This window comes from Jaculus jaculus, chromosome 10 (genome assembly GCF_020740685.1).
Source record: "Jaculus jaculus isolate mJacJac1 chromosome 10, mJacJac1.mat.Y.cur, whole genome shotgun sequence".
NCBI lineage: Eukaryota > Metazoa > Chordata > Mammalia > Rodentia > Dipodidae > Jaculus > Jaculus jaculus.
The window spans coordinates 101262733-101276128 of record NC_059111.1 but is presented as its reverse complement, the minus strand read 5'-3'; the positions used below and the strand labels follow the sequence as shown (position 1 = coordinate 101276128).

Genomic DNA, 13396 nt, shown 5'->3' with positions numbered 1-13396 from the left:
ATGCTGGGGCTGGGATGGGTCCCTGGCTCTGCACCTCACCTTCTGTCACCTTTCCAGGTAATGCTGAGGCTGCTGACCCATGAAGCTCACCCCCAGACCTGCTGCAGTGAAGGGAGCTGGAGTTCTGGGAGACATGTTTACCCTCAGTTCTCACACTAGGAAGGAGTTTCAGGTCAGGATGACATTCTTCTCCTCATTGTTATGTAGGCATCCCAATGATAGAGAAAAAGAATTAAGACAGGGCTTTCCTACATAGACCAGGCTAGTCTCCAACTCACTAGCTTAGACTGGCCTCTGATTCCTGATTCTCCCACCTTAGCCTGTCACGTGCTGGGGGTTTATTCAGGTGTTTACCACCACACCCAGCATCATTTAGGACATCATTTTCTTTTTTTTTTTAAGCAGAGAGGCCAAGACTTTATTCTGCTTTAATTGTTTTCTTTTTTTTTTTTTAATTAACAACTTCCATGATTGTAAACAATATCCCCGTGGTAATGCCCTCCCCCCACTTTCCCCTTTGAAATTCCATTCTCTATCATATCCCTTCCCCCTCTCAATCAGTCTCTCTTTTATTTTTTAGAGTTTTTTTTTTTTATTTTTTTTATTTGAGAGCAACAGACACAGAGAGAAAGACAGATAGGGGGGGAGAGAGAGAATGGGCGCGCCAGGGCTTCCAGCCACTGCAAACGAACTCCAGACGCGTGCGCCCCCTTGTGCATCTGGCTAACGTGGGACCTGGGGAACCGAGCCTCGAACCGGGGTCCTTAGGCTTCACAGGCAAGCGCTTAACCGCTAAGCCATCTCTCCAGCCCAAGTCTCTCTTTTATTTTGATGTCATCATCTTTCCCTCCTCTTATGATGGTCTTGTGTAGGTAGTGTCAGGCACTGTGAGGTCATGGACATCCAGGCCATTTTGTGTCTGGGGGGAGCACATTGTAAGGAGTCCTACCCTTCCTTTGGCTCTTGCATTCTTTCTGCCACCTCTTCCGCAATGGACCCTGAGCCTTGGAAGGTGTGATAGAGATATTGCAATGCTGAGCACTCCTGTCACTTCTTAGGACATAATTAAAAAAAAATTATTTACTTATTTGAGATGAGGGGGAGAGAGAGGAAGAGAGAGAGAGAGAATGGTCTGCAAATGAACTCCACCTTGTGCATCTGGCTTACGTGGGCACTGGGGAATCGATCCTTAGGCTTTGCAGGCAAGCGCCTTAATCACTAAGCCATCGCTTCACTCCCTATTTAGGACTTTAGATATAGAACCTTATATAGATTCTGCTGGTGATCTTATCTGGGGTGCCCAGATTGTATCCTCAGCTTTCTAACTTTACACCCCAACACCCAGTTTCAAAAGCGTAATTTAATTGTCTTGGTCGTGGACATTTCCGAGATGAGACTTTATATTTCGTTCCCACAGCTTCTGGTTGTCAGAGAACCCATGCTTCCCCTTATTGAAGGAGTTTGGTCCGGCTGAGGTTGGTGTATCCCTTCCGATATTCTTCATCCTCATCTTTGCTTCTGGGGGCATTTCCTCTGGTTCACTATCTTCATCTTCATTAAAAGCTGCTGCTACTGAAAGTGTTTTTGGAGCAAGAGTTGGAACAGTTTCCTTAGGCTTGCTTGACCCGAGTCTGATGGAGATGGCGGAGGCTCTCTTGGCCGTCTGACTACCCATGGCGAATCCAAACTTGGAGGCCTTTGCGGGCTTTGTGGGGATGTCCGCAGCTTCTGCAGCTGACCGCTTCTCAGCGCTGCGACGGGAGCTTTCCCCTCCATTACTCCGGCGGCGCCGGCTCGCTGCTGCTTTCCGGGGCTCTCCTCTCCCGCCTTCCCGTCTGCCATCTTCCCCGCCGCAGCCTCTGTATCCTCAGCTTTCTGGTGTCAAGGCACTGTGAGGGCTACTGGGGGCTGGAGGGATCAGTCTTTCCCGCAATGTGTTTGTCATCCACAGGGAAACAAAATGAGAACAGGGAGTGACTGATACACAACATGTGCTCACACTCCTCTGGCCTGGATCCTCTCTGTGCTCTGCCTCCCAGATGCTGGGGACATTGGTGGCTGATGGGTCTTAGTTGAGTCGACCCAAAATTGATGTCCCTAAACAAGGTCATTCCCTTCTATCAGACTATCCCATAGCCGATGGCTGGCTGGTCAGCAGTGGGGTATGCTCTCTTGTTCGGGACAGCTCTGAAGAAGTTCTGTGCAGTCAGCTGGGACTCCTCCTTCTGCCCCAGCCCACGCTGTGCCCTCAGCACAGCGACGGATCTGAAGGCTCTTCTTTATGAACGACTTGCCAGCCAGCTTCGGTGTCAGCATTTGCCTTTGGGAACCCAAGGCATTTATTTTGTCCCTAGATCTGGGGATGCCTGTGCAGATGGTCAGTACTTCTGGAGTTCAAGAAGGGTGCCTGATATCCCATGGTGAGGGGGTGTGACTTCTTATCCCACCCTTTCTGCACTGGCTTCCTGCTCTGCAATCCTGAAAGCTCACGCTGAGGGCCTGTGACTTTGACCCATAGCCTCTGCAAAGCCCCCTGCCTCCCACACAGCTCTTCCACCCCTTCCACTTCCTCCACAGCCTGTCTTGTCCTAGCTAGTCTCTAGGCTGTGACCTTTCGTCAGCCTGGGTAGATGTCATCCTCAAGAAGAGATTATCTTTTTTCTGATTTATTTTTTATTTATTTATTAGAGACAGAGAGAAGGGGGTGGGAGAGATTGAGAGAATGGGTGTGCCAGGTCCTCCAGGCACTGCAAACAAACTCCAGATGCATGCACCACCAAGTGCATCTGGTTTACGTGGGACCTGGAGAATCGAATATGGGTCCTTAGACTCCACAGGCAAGTGCCTCAACCACTAAGCCATCTCTCCAGCCCTATCTTGTTTTTCAAGGTAGGGTCTCTCTCTAGCCTAGGTTGATCTGGAATTCACTATGTAGTCTCAGGGTGGCCTTGAACTCACAGCAGTCTTCCCACCTTTGCCTCCTGAGTGCTGAGATTAAAGGCGTGTGCCACCACGCCCGACTCTGAAGAGATTATCTTAAAAAAAGAGGGGGGAATGGGCTGGAGAGATGGCTTAGCAGTTAAGCACTTGCCTGTGAAGCCTAAGGACCCCGGTTCGAGGCTCGGTTCCCCAGGTCCCATGTTAGCCAGATGCACAAGGGGGCGCACGCATCTGGAGTTCGTTTGCAGAGGCTGGAAGCCCTGGCGCACCCATTCTCTCTCTCTGTGTGTCTGTTGCTCTCAAATTTAAAAAAAAAAAAAATTAAAAAAAAAAGAGGGGGCTGGAGAGGTTGCTAAGTGGTTAAAGCCATTTGCATGCAAAGCCTAAAAGCCCAGGTTCCAATTCCCAGTACCAATGTAAGGCCAGATGCACAAAGTAGTATATGGATCTGGAATTTATTTGCAGTGGGAGGAGGCCCTGGTGTGGCCATTTTTTCTTCTCCCTCTCCATATATACAAAGAAATGAAACCAATGACCCTTGGTGAGAACACCTTGATAAGGTGCTCTGAGTTCATGACAGAGTTTAAAGTTAGGCAGGAGGTGGAAGGATAATCTTACAAAAATGACTTTCAAAAGCAAGGCCCAGTTTAGTTAATTTAAAATATATGTTTTAATTAATTAATTAATTTATTTGACAGAGAGGAAGAGGCAGAGAGAGGACAGAGAGAGTGAGAGGAGAGAGAATGGGCGTGCCAGGGCCTCCAGCCACTGCAAATGAACTCCAGATGCATGTGCCCCCTTGTGCATCTGGCTAACATGGGTCCTGAGGAATCGAACCGGGATCCTTTGGCTTTGGCAGGCAAATGCCTTAACCACTACCAGCTTAGTTAATTTCAGGAAGGAAATCAAATCAGGCCAGGCATGGTGCCACACACTAATAATCATATAGCACTTGGGATGTAGAGGCAGAAGAACAGAAGCTTAAGGTCACTGGGACTGGGAAGATGGCTCAATGGTTTAAGGACCTTGCTTGCAAAGCCTGTGACTCAGGTTTGATCTCCCAGTACCCAGAGTGGCATGTGCATCTGGAGTTCCTTTGCAGTGGCAAGTGGCCCTGGCATGCCCATAATGTTGGTCCACCTGTCTTTCTCTCCTTGCAAGTAAATAAATAAAAATATTTTAAAACAGAAGTTAAGGTCATTCTCAGCTATATAGTGAGTTGAAGGCCAGCCTGGACTATATGAGACCCTGTCTCATACAAAGCAAAACAAAATCAAATGAGGACCATTCTAACTGCCCAGGCAACATCATGGGCATTCAACAATCATAGAGTGGACTCCTGAAAGGGGCTGCATGAGTGTACCAGTGGCTTCTTAATTAGTAACACTGATGATGCCAGCTAGTCTTAAGACTGTAACAATATCCCCCAGTATATTTTGGTGAGGTTTGTTGTTGTTTATTTTTTTGAGGTAGGGTCTCAGTTTAGCCCAGGCTGACTTGGAATTCATTACATAGTCTCAGGGTGGCCTTGAACTCACAATGATCTGCCTACCTCTGCTGGGCATAAAGGTGTGTGCCACCACACCTGGCTTTTTTTTTTTTTTTTTTTTTTCAAATAGTAGATTCTGTCTACTTCAGAGTCCCCCAAGTCTTACAGAATGTGAAAAATTATATATATATAAAAGTGTCCTACTTGGGAACTGTAGCTGTAAAGGATTAGCTCAAATGTCCCCTCCCCCCAAGCTTTCCTGACCCACACCCTATGGGCAGAATTAGCTTCCTCCCCATGGATGAAGTCTCATTTTTGAAGCTAGAGTCTTCCTCTCGCCCCCTTGCCAAGCTGACCTGGAATTCACTGTGCAGTCTCAGGGTGATCTCAAACTCTAGGTGATCCTCTTATCTCTGCCCTCCCAAATTCTGGGAGATTATCACTATGCCTGGTGGTGTTTTTTTCTTTTTCTTTTTTTTCTGAGACAAGATCTCATTATGTGTCCCAGGCTGATTTAGAACATGTTATGTAGTCTATGCTGGTCTTGAACTTGTTACCCTCCTGCCTCAGCCTCCCAAGTGCAAGGATTACAGGCATGAGCCACCATATCTGGTTCCCCCACTTCTTTTTATGCCTCCTCCTCAGTTAGTGAGCTCCCCAAGGGCAGGGACCCTGTGTCCTCATGTCCCCTCTCTCATTGCCTGGAACACTGGAGGTCATCAAAATGTGTTAAGTAGTATGTTCTATTTCACAAATAATCTATCATGGGAAAAGTAGTTAGCTTTAATTTGGACATGACTTCATTCTTCCAAAATCCTTGAAGGTGATACAAATGAAGCAAAATAAATAAATAAAAAGCAGAAATATATGTGAGCGGCAGCTCAGGAAACAAGGCTGATTAGACACGTGAAGCTTCCCTGTGAAGCTGGGCTGGTTTTGTTCTCAGCTCCTTTTCTGGAAGGCAGGTTTACTGTATCTGCTGTTGGCATAATGGCCAACACTGGGTGGGGAAAACGTAATGACTTTCTTTGTTTTACTGTGAGGTTGACTTTTTCGCCCAGGTCTTACATTGTGTCTTAATCTTTATTTATTATTTTTTATTTACTTGAGAGAGATAGAGAGAGAGAGAGAGAGGGAGGGAGGGAGGGAGAGAATGGGTGCACCAGGGCCTCCGGCCATTGCAGACGAACTCCAGACACATGTGCCACCTTGTGCATCTGGCTTACATGGATCCTGGGGAATCGAACCAGAGTCCTTAGGTTTCTCAGGCAAGTTCCTTAACTGCTAAACCGTTTCTCCAGCCCTGTGTCTGATTCTTTAATAAACAGGCATTTATTAAACCTGCTAACAAAAATCCCCAGAACATTGTAGCTCCATTCGCATCAGGGCTGAAAACCACACTGCCCGCTGGCACATGGGTCATGCCAGGGAGGCTCTACTACATTTATCACACAGAAAATTCTCTGAGCCAGTTCTATAAAGTGCTTTTTTTTGGGGGGGGGTCTGCAAATATGAAACTGCAAATATGAAAGTGATTTCAGTTGGTTAAAGGGCGTTTATGAGCTTAGCCTGTGGTACAAGCCTGTCCTTCCAGCTGTTTGGGAGGCTCAGGAGAACTCCAAGTTCAAAGCCTGCCTGCGGTAGGGGTGGGGGAGCAAAAGAGAAGCCAGGCATAGTGGCGCATGCCTTTAATTTCAGCACTCGGGAGGCAGAGGTAGGATTGCCAAGAGTTCGAGGCCAGCCTGGGACTACAGAGTAAGTTCCAGGTCAGTGTGAGCTAGACCGAAAAAAGAAAAGAAAATTGAAGGATGTGTGAACCAGTTAATCGGACTCCTGTCCCTGTGGAATGGGTGCCAAACATTTCAGATACCAGGTGGGCAGCGCTGCCAGATCATTTTGCTAAGGTGAAACGGAGCTCTCCAGAAAAAAGACTTGGCCTCTCAAAAACCTTCTGTTACTGTATTCATATATCCCATTCACTTTTCCAATCAATATCTGTGGCCTGCCTACTGTGAAAGGGAGGGGGCAACAGGTATTTGCTCATGAGGTGGAACAACTCTACAGGTATCTTTTTCTTCACTAAGCCAGATGCACAGGGTGGTATATGTGTCTGGAGTTCGTTTACAGTAGCTAAAGGCCCGGGTGTGCCTATTTTCTCCCTCTTTCTCAAATAAATAATTGGGGAGGGGGAGCGTTGAGATAGGGTCTCACATTAGTCCAGGCTGACCTGGAATTCACTCTGTATTCTCAGGGTGGCCTTGAATTCTTGGCAATCCTCCTACCTCTGCCTCCCGAGTGCTGGTATTAAAGGCATGCACCACCATGCTCGGCTTATAAATATTTTTTTGTTTCTTTGGAAAGAGTAATGGAGACTCTCTGAGAGATCTTGTGTGGTCCCTGATCCTAGCAGCACCAATGCACTGTCTTTCATTTAAAAGTGTGTGTTCAGGACTGGGGTTTGGGGGGGAGCTCAGTCAGTAAAACACTTGCCTTGCAAGCATGAGGACCTGAGTTTTCCTCAAGAACCCACGTAAAGACCCCGGGCATGGTGGCATGCCTATAACCCCAGTGCTGCAGCCATGGGAGCAGGCGGGGTCCCTGGAGCTCTCTGGCCAGACTGTCTAATCTAACTGGTCAGCGCCAGGGAGAGACCCTGCCTCAGAAAGAGGGGGAGGGCTGCAGAGAGGGCTCGGTGGTTGAAACGTGCCTGTTTGCAGGGCCTGCTGGCCTGGGTTTGATCCCTCAGTACCCACATAAAGCCAATGTGGCATGTATGTCTGGAGCTCATTTATAGTGGCAAGAGGCCACTTTCTCCATCTCTGGGGGTGGGGGGAGGGCTGGAGAGATGGCTTAGCGGTTAAGCGCTCGCCTGTGAAGCCTAAGGACCCAGGTTTGAGGCTCGATTCCCCAGGACCCACGTTAGCCAGATGCACAAGGCGGCAGTGGCTGGAAGCCCTGGTGCACCCATTCCCTCTCTCTCTCTCTCTCTCTCTCTCTCACTCACTCTTTCTCTCTCTGTCGCATCAAATAAATAAAAATAAGTAAAAAAAAAAAAAAATTAAAAAAAAAAAGAGGTGGGCAGCATGCCTGAGGAATGACACCTGAAATTGTCTTCTGATCACCATATGCACACACATGTAAACCTGCCCACCTGAGTGCCCACACCTACGAACATGCATGCACACATGCACACCACAAAAACGTGTTTAATGTGGCATGAAAATAGAAAGGGGACTACTGGGCGCAGAAGGAGACAAGGAGAGATGGGGATGTGAAGGAGGATGGAGGGGCATGAAGAGTCAAACAGGGGCTGGAGAGATGGCTTAGCGGTTAAGCGCTTGCCTGTGAAGCCTAAGGACCCCGGTTCGAGGCTCGGTTCCCCAGGTCCCACGTTAGCCAAATGCACAAGGGGGCGCACACGTCTGGAGTTCGTTTGCAGAGGCTGGAAGCCCTGGCGCGCCCATTCTCTCTCTCTCCCTCTATCTGTCTTTCTCTCTGTGTCTGTCGCTCTCAAATAAATAAATAAATAAATAATTTAAAAAAATATATTAAAAAAAAAGAGTCAAACAGAAGGCACAAGATCTAAAGCACTAAGAAAGAAGTCGCTGGGCGTGGCACTTGGGAGGCAGAGGTAGGAGGGTCGACGTAAGTTCGAGGCCACCCTGAGACTACATAATGAATTCCAGGTCAGCCTGGGCTAGAGTGATACCCTACCTTGAAAAACCAAAAAGAAAAAAAAAAAAAAAAAAAAAAAAAGAAAGAAGCCCACTTAACTTTTCCTGCTAAAGAAATTTGAGACTGGCCTTAGGGAATTTTAACCAATAGAGAAAGGCAGATTTACCTGGATAGGTCAACTTCCTGGGCAGATCAACTTAACTGGTGGGTCAAGAGTTTCCTGTAGTGGGAGTACTGAGACAGCAGGTTGAAAAATAATGGGCTACGACTATACCACTTTGAACACATCTGATCTAATCTGAAAAAAACATGGTCTCAAACTCACTATATAGCTAAGGATGACTTTGAAGTTCTAATCAGCCTGCCTTTACCTCCCCAGTGTTGTAATTACAGGTAGTTTTAAAAAATATTTTTATTTTTATTTATTTATTGGGGGTGGCAGATACAGAGAGAATTTTGTGAGAGTGGATCTCCATTGTTGCCCAAGACTGCCTGCCGAGAGCAACCAAGAGACCATTGGCAGCATTCTGGGAACCATTCCACAGTGCCCTAGTAATGCCAACCAGAATGCTACAGGTTGAGATTGATGAAGGAAGAATGAGAAAAATGAAAGGAAGCTGGGCATGGTGGCACACACCTTAAGTTCCAGCGCTCAGGAGGCAGAGGTAAAATGATAGCTGTGAGTTCGAGGCCAGCCTGAGACTACATTGTGAATTCCAGGTCAGCCTGGGCTAGAGCAAAATCCTACTTCAAAAACAAAACAAAAAGACCAGAATTACTCACGGAAGAAAGGGGGAGGCCAGGCTTGTTCTTTTCAGTCTGACAGGTGCAGGGATGGTTGGCTTGCTAATTAATTAATTATTTATTTATTTTGCATGTGTATATGTGTACGGGGTGTGTGTATGTGTGTGTGGTTGTGTTCATGTGCATATGTGTGTTTATATGTGCGTGCATGTGTGAAGGCCAGAGGTTGACATTGGGTGCCTTCCTCAATCACTTTCACCTTATTTATTTATTTTGGTTTTTCGAGGTAGGGTCTTGATCTAGCCCAGGCTGACCTGGAATTCACTATGTAGTCTCAGGGTGGCCTCGAGCTCACGGCGATCCTCCTACCTCTGCCTCCTGAGTGCTGGGGTTAAAGGTATGTGCCACCACGCCCGACAATCTTATTTTCATTTTTTTATTTTTCTATCATTTGAGCCCAGAGTTTGCCAGTTTGGCTAGTCGAGCTGGCTAGTTTGTCCCCGGAATTCCCTGTCTCTGCCTCCCAAGCACTGAGATTATAGAGAAAGAGCTATGCCTGCCTAGAGTTTATAGAAGCACTGGTGTTACAAACTGAGGCCCTCATATGGTGGTGTTTTTTTTTTTAATATATATTTATTTGAGAAAGTAAGAGATAGAAGGGGGGAAGAGAGATAAGGGGGAGAGAAAGAAAGGGGAGAGAGAGAAAGAGAGAGAGAGAAAATGGGCACACCAGGGCCTCTAGCTGTTGCAAATGAACTCCAGATGCATGTACCACCTTGTGCATCTGGCTTACACGGGTCTTGGGGAATGGAATCTGCATCCTTTGGATTTGCACCTTAACCGCTAAAGCCATCTCTCCAGCCATATATATAAGTGCTTTTTCCCCTGAGCTGCCTCCCCGGCCCAAGGGATGTCTTCTCTAGGTTCTTTTTTTGCTTTTGTTGTCATTTTCCTCAGGACAGACGTGAAGTAAGCTGTTTCTGCCATCAGTGGGCAATGGTGGAAGGGAAGAAGAAGGGAGTTACTGGGGAGCAGGAGGGAAAAGGCTGCATAAGCTAGGAAGGGGGAGAGTGGTACCAGCCCAGGTGGAGGGCTAACCCACTGCCTGTGGGAACAGAAAAAGGAGGCGGATCTGCAGGAGGAGGGGAGCTGGCAGCGAGGAGGTGTGGCCCCCATCTGTCCCACAGGTTGGGAGGGTCTGTAGAAGCCTTTCCCATCCTTTGTCCTCTGCTGTTGCATCTGCTCCCCAAGGAGAGTTGATGAAGTCCTAATCACCGTTCCCTGGACTTTTGGCTGTGCTCTGCTTGAATGAATGACACGGCCCATTCACTATATAGTCTATTCAACACGTGACCATTGTTGTTCTCATGAAAGACAGCAGTATCTGGCCCCAAGGTCTTCTGGGTACAAGTAAAACATATGTTTAGGGCTGGAAAGAACTCATTGCAAAATTTTCCTTGGGACGTGAAATTTAAACTTTTGTCACTGACGAGAGTTTGCTCCAAAATTTCCGGAATGACTCAAATGTTTGTTTCAGACAATGACAGAGTGTATCTTGTTTGAATCATTGAATTTCTGTTATTTTTGTTAGATGTGGGTGGGTAAGATGACTCAGAATTTTTCCAAGAGATGTGAAACTTATATTGCCTATTTTGGATCATTTCATGTTGAGATCTGGAACTTTTTTTTTTTTTTTCCTTGAAGTTCAACTCTTGGGAGCTTGGGGAATTTTTGTTTTTTGTTTTGTCTTTCAATCATGTTAGGTCTTCTGATAAAATTTTAAAGGAAAATTACTTAACAATAGTTCTAAGTTACGAAGTAGATTTTGAGTGGTAGTTTGTTCCTATGCTGTCAGGGTAAAAGATGTGTTAACATTGTTGATGCATTTGCTGTCCCAATTGTGAGAAAGACTGGAGAATGTTAGACACAGACTTGAAAGCCATCTGACTTGAAGATGACATATCTGGTGTGCAAATATCATTTGAATTGTCTTTCAGCTCCTGTTTGGACATGATCCTCTGACAACCAAGTTCCCTTTGAATGCATCAGACTTTGGAGCACTCTTTCAGAAGATAATTTTTTTCTTTTTTTGAAGTAGGGTCTTGTTTTAGCCCAGGCTGACCTGGAATTCACTATGTAGTCTCAGGGTGGCCTTGAATTGGTGTGTGCCACCATGCCCGGCTCTAATTTTGCTTTTGGACAAAACCCTCACATGGACCTAAAATTGACCTCCTTATAGCTTCCAAACCCTGATCCTTGTTCTAGATGAATTTCGTGTGTGTGTGTGGGGGTGCACATGTGGTGGTTAGAGAACAACCTTGTGGTGTTGGTCCTCTCCTATCTTTTTTTTGCTTTTTAAATTTTTATTTGAGAGAGAGAGAGAGAGAGAGAGAGAGAAAGAAAGAATTGGCACTCCAGGGCTTCTGCCACTGCAGTTGAACTCCAGGTTCTTGCGCCACCTAGTGGTCATATGAGACCTTGTGCTTGCCTCACCTTTGTGCATCTGGCTTATGTGGGATTTGGAGAGTTGAACATGGGTCCTTAGCCTTTGGAAGCAAGTGTCTTAACCACTAAGCCACCTCTCCAGCCCTGTCCTACTTTGCTTGAGACAGGGTCTCTCTTGTTGTTTGCGGCTGAGAAGGCTGGACTAGCTGGCCTGTGAGCTTTGGGATTCTCCTGATACGGCCTCCCATTGCTGTTGGTGTGTTGAGACCACAGGTGCACACCTGTCACTTTGTGTCCTGCTTTATGTGGGTGCTGGGGATGTGAACTGCAGCTGGTGGGCTTCGTAGAACAAGCACCTTTAACCGCTGAGCAATCTCCCCTGTGTCTCTGAAACCTTTGTTTTTTTCCTGAGGCAGGGTCTCACTCTAGCCCACGCTGACCTGGAACTCTCTCTATAGTCCCAGGCTGGATTCCCACAGGGATCCTCCTACCTGTGCCTCCTGAGTGTTGGGATTAAACGTGAGTGCCACCATGCCCAGCTTCCCTGTGTCTGTAGACTAATTTCTATATAATAGTTTTGTTGAAGAAGGATAGTTATTGAATCCTTACCATTATAGTTTCCTTCTTGATACATCAGGAAAGTGCTTTTCCAGGAGCCCCTCCACCCAACACACACATCATTAATGTTAAGGCCAGAGCTGTGTTAACACAGTCTCTAGGAAGAATGAAGTCCTCTGAGAATAGGAGAGAGGGATCAGGGCAGTTTCTCTAACATATGAAGAATGGAAGGGAAAGGGGAAAGTCCTTTCCATGCATGTACATTGAGAGCACATGCATGCAAACACAGAGAAGCATGTGTTTTCCCACCTGTGTCCCCCACCCCACTGTACTCCCCAACTCACAGTGGTTTCATTTCTGGACTTGCCTTTGAGGGGTTAATGGAAGCACAGGGGAGTTCTAGAGGAGAGGTGGGGTGGTATGTGCCAGGCAAGGAATGAAGCCTCCTGTTCAGGGCCCCTCACTTGCTGGGGTATCTCCCAATGCCCTTGGTGGGGCCTTGCAATGTTTTTTACATTATCTCCTTTAAATGCATATATTTATTTATGTGTGAGAGAGAGAGAATGGGCAGTCCAGGGCCTCTAGCCACTGCAAATGAACTCCAGACATATGTGCCACCTTGTGCATATGGTTTATGTGGGTACTGGGGAATTGAACCTGGTCCAGGAGGTTTTACAAGCAAGTGCCTTTAACCACTGAGAAATCTCCCCAACCTCCTCATTTAATTTTTTCCCTATGGGCTGGAGAGATGGCTTAGCAGTTAAGGTGCTTGCCTATGAAACCTAAGGACCCAGGTTCAGTTCCTTAGTACCCACATAAGCCAGGTGCACAAGGTGGCACATGTGTCTGAAGTTCATTTGCAGTGGCTAGAGACCCTGGTATGCCCATTCTCTCTCTCTCTCTGTCACAAATAAACAAATAAAAATATTTTTTTTACTTTTTAATTTTCACAATTTTTATTAACATTTTCCATAATTATAAAAAATATCCCATTGTAATACCTTCCCCCCCGCACTTTCCCCTTTGAAATTCTATTAAAATAAAAATTTTAAAAATAAAATGTTTCCAAACATATATTAAAAATATTTTTATTAGCTTGGTGTGGTGGTGCATGCCTTTAATCCTAGCACTTGGGAGGCAGAGGTAGGAGGATTGCCATGAGTTCTAGACCACCCTGAGACTCCATAGTGAATTCTAGGTTAGCCTGGACTACAGTGAGACCCTGCCTTGAAAAACAAAAACAAAAACAAAAATATTTGTAAGGAGAGCGAGAGAGAGAAAGAATATGGACATGCCAGGACTTCTGGATGCAAATGAATTTCATATGCATGCTCCAATTTGTGCATCTGCCTTTATGTGGGTACTGGGGAATCAAACCCTGGTCATCAGGCTTTGCAGGCAAGTGCCTTAACCACTGAGCCAGTTCTCCAAGCATATTTTAATTGACATTGGGTAAAGCTGCTATCTCACTCTATTCTGACTCTCTCTCCAGTACACCTGTTTTGCTGAGTGATACAGGAGTAGCCAAAAACATTGTTGGTATCC

At 46.3% G+C, this 13396-nt stretch overlaps 1 pseudogene; it reads right to left on the bottom strand.

The window, feature by feature from the left end:
• Positions 1 to 1339: 1339 nt before the first annotated feature.
• On the bottom strand, positions 1340 to 1842 carry LOC123463995 (annotated as a pseudogene).
• Positions 1843 to 13396: the final 11554 nt, after the last annotated feature.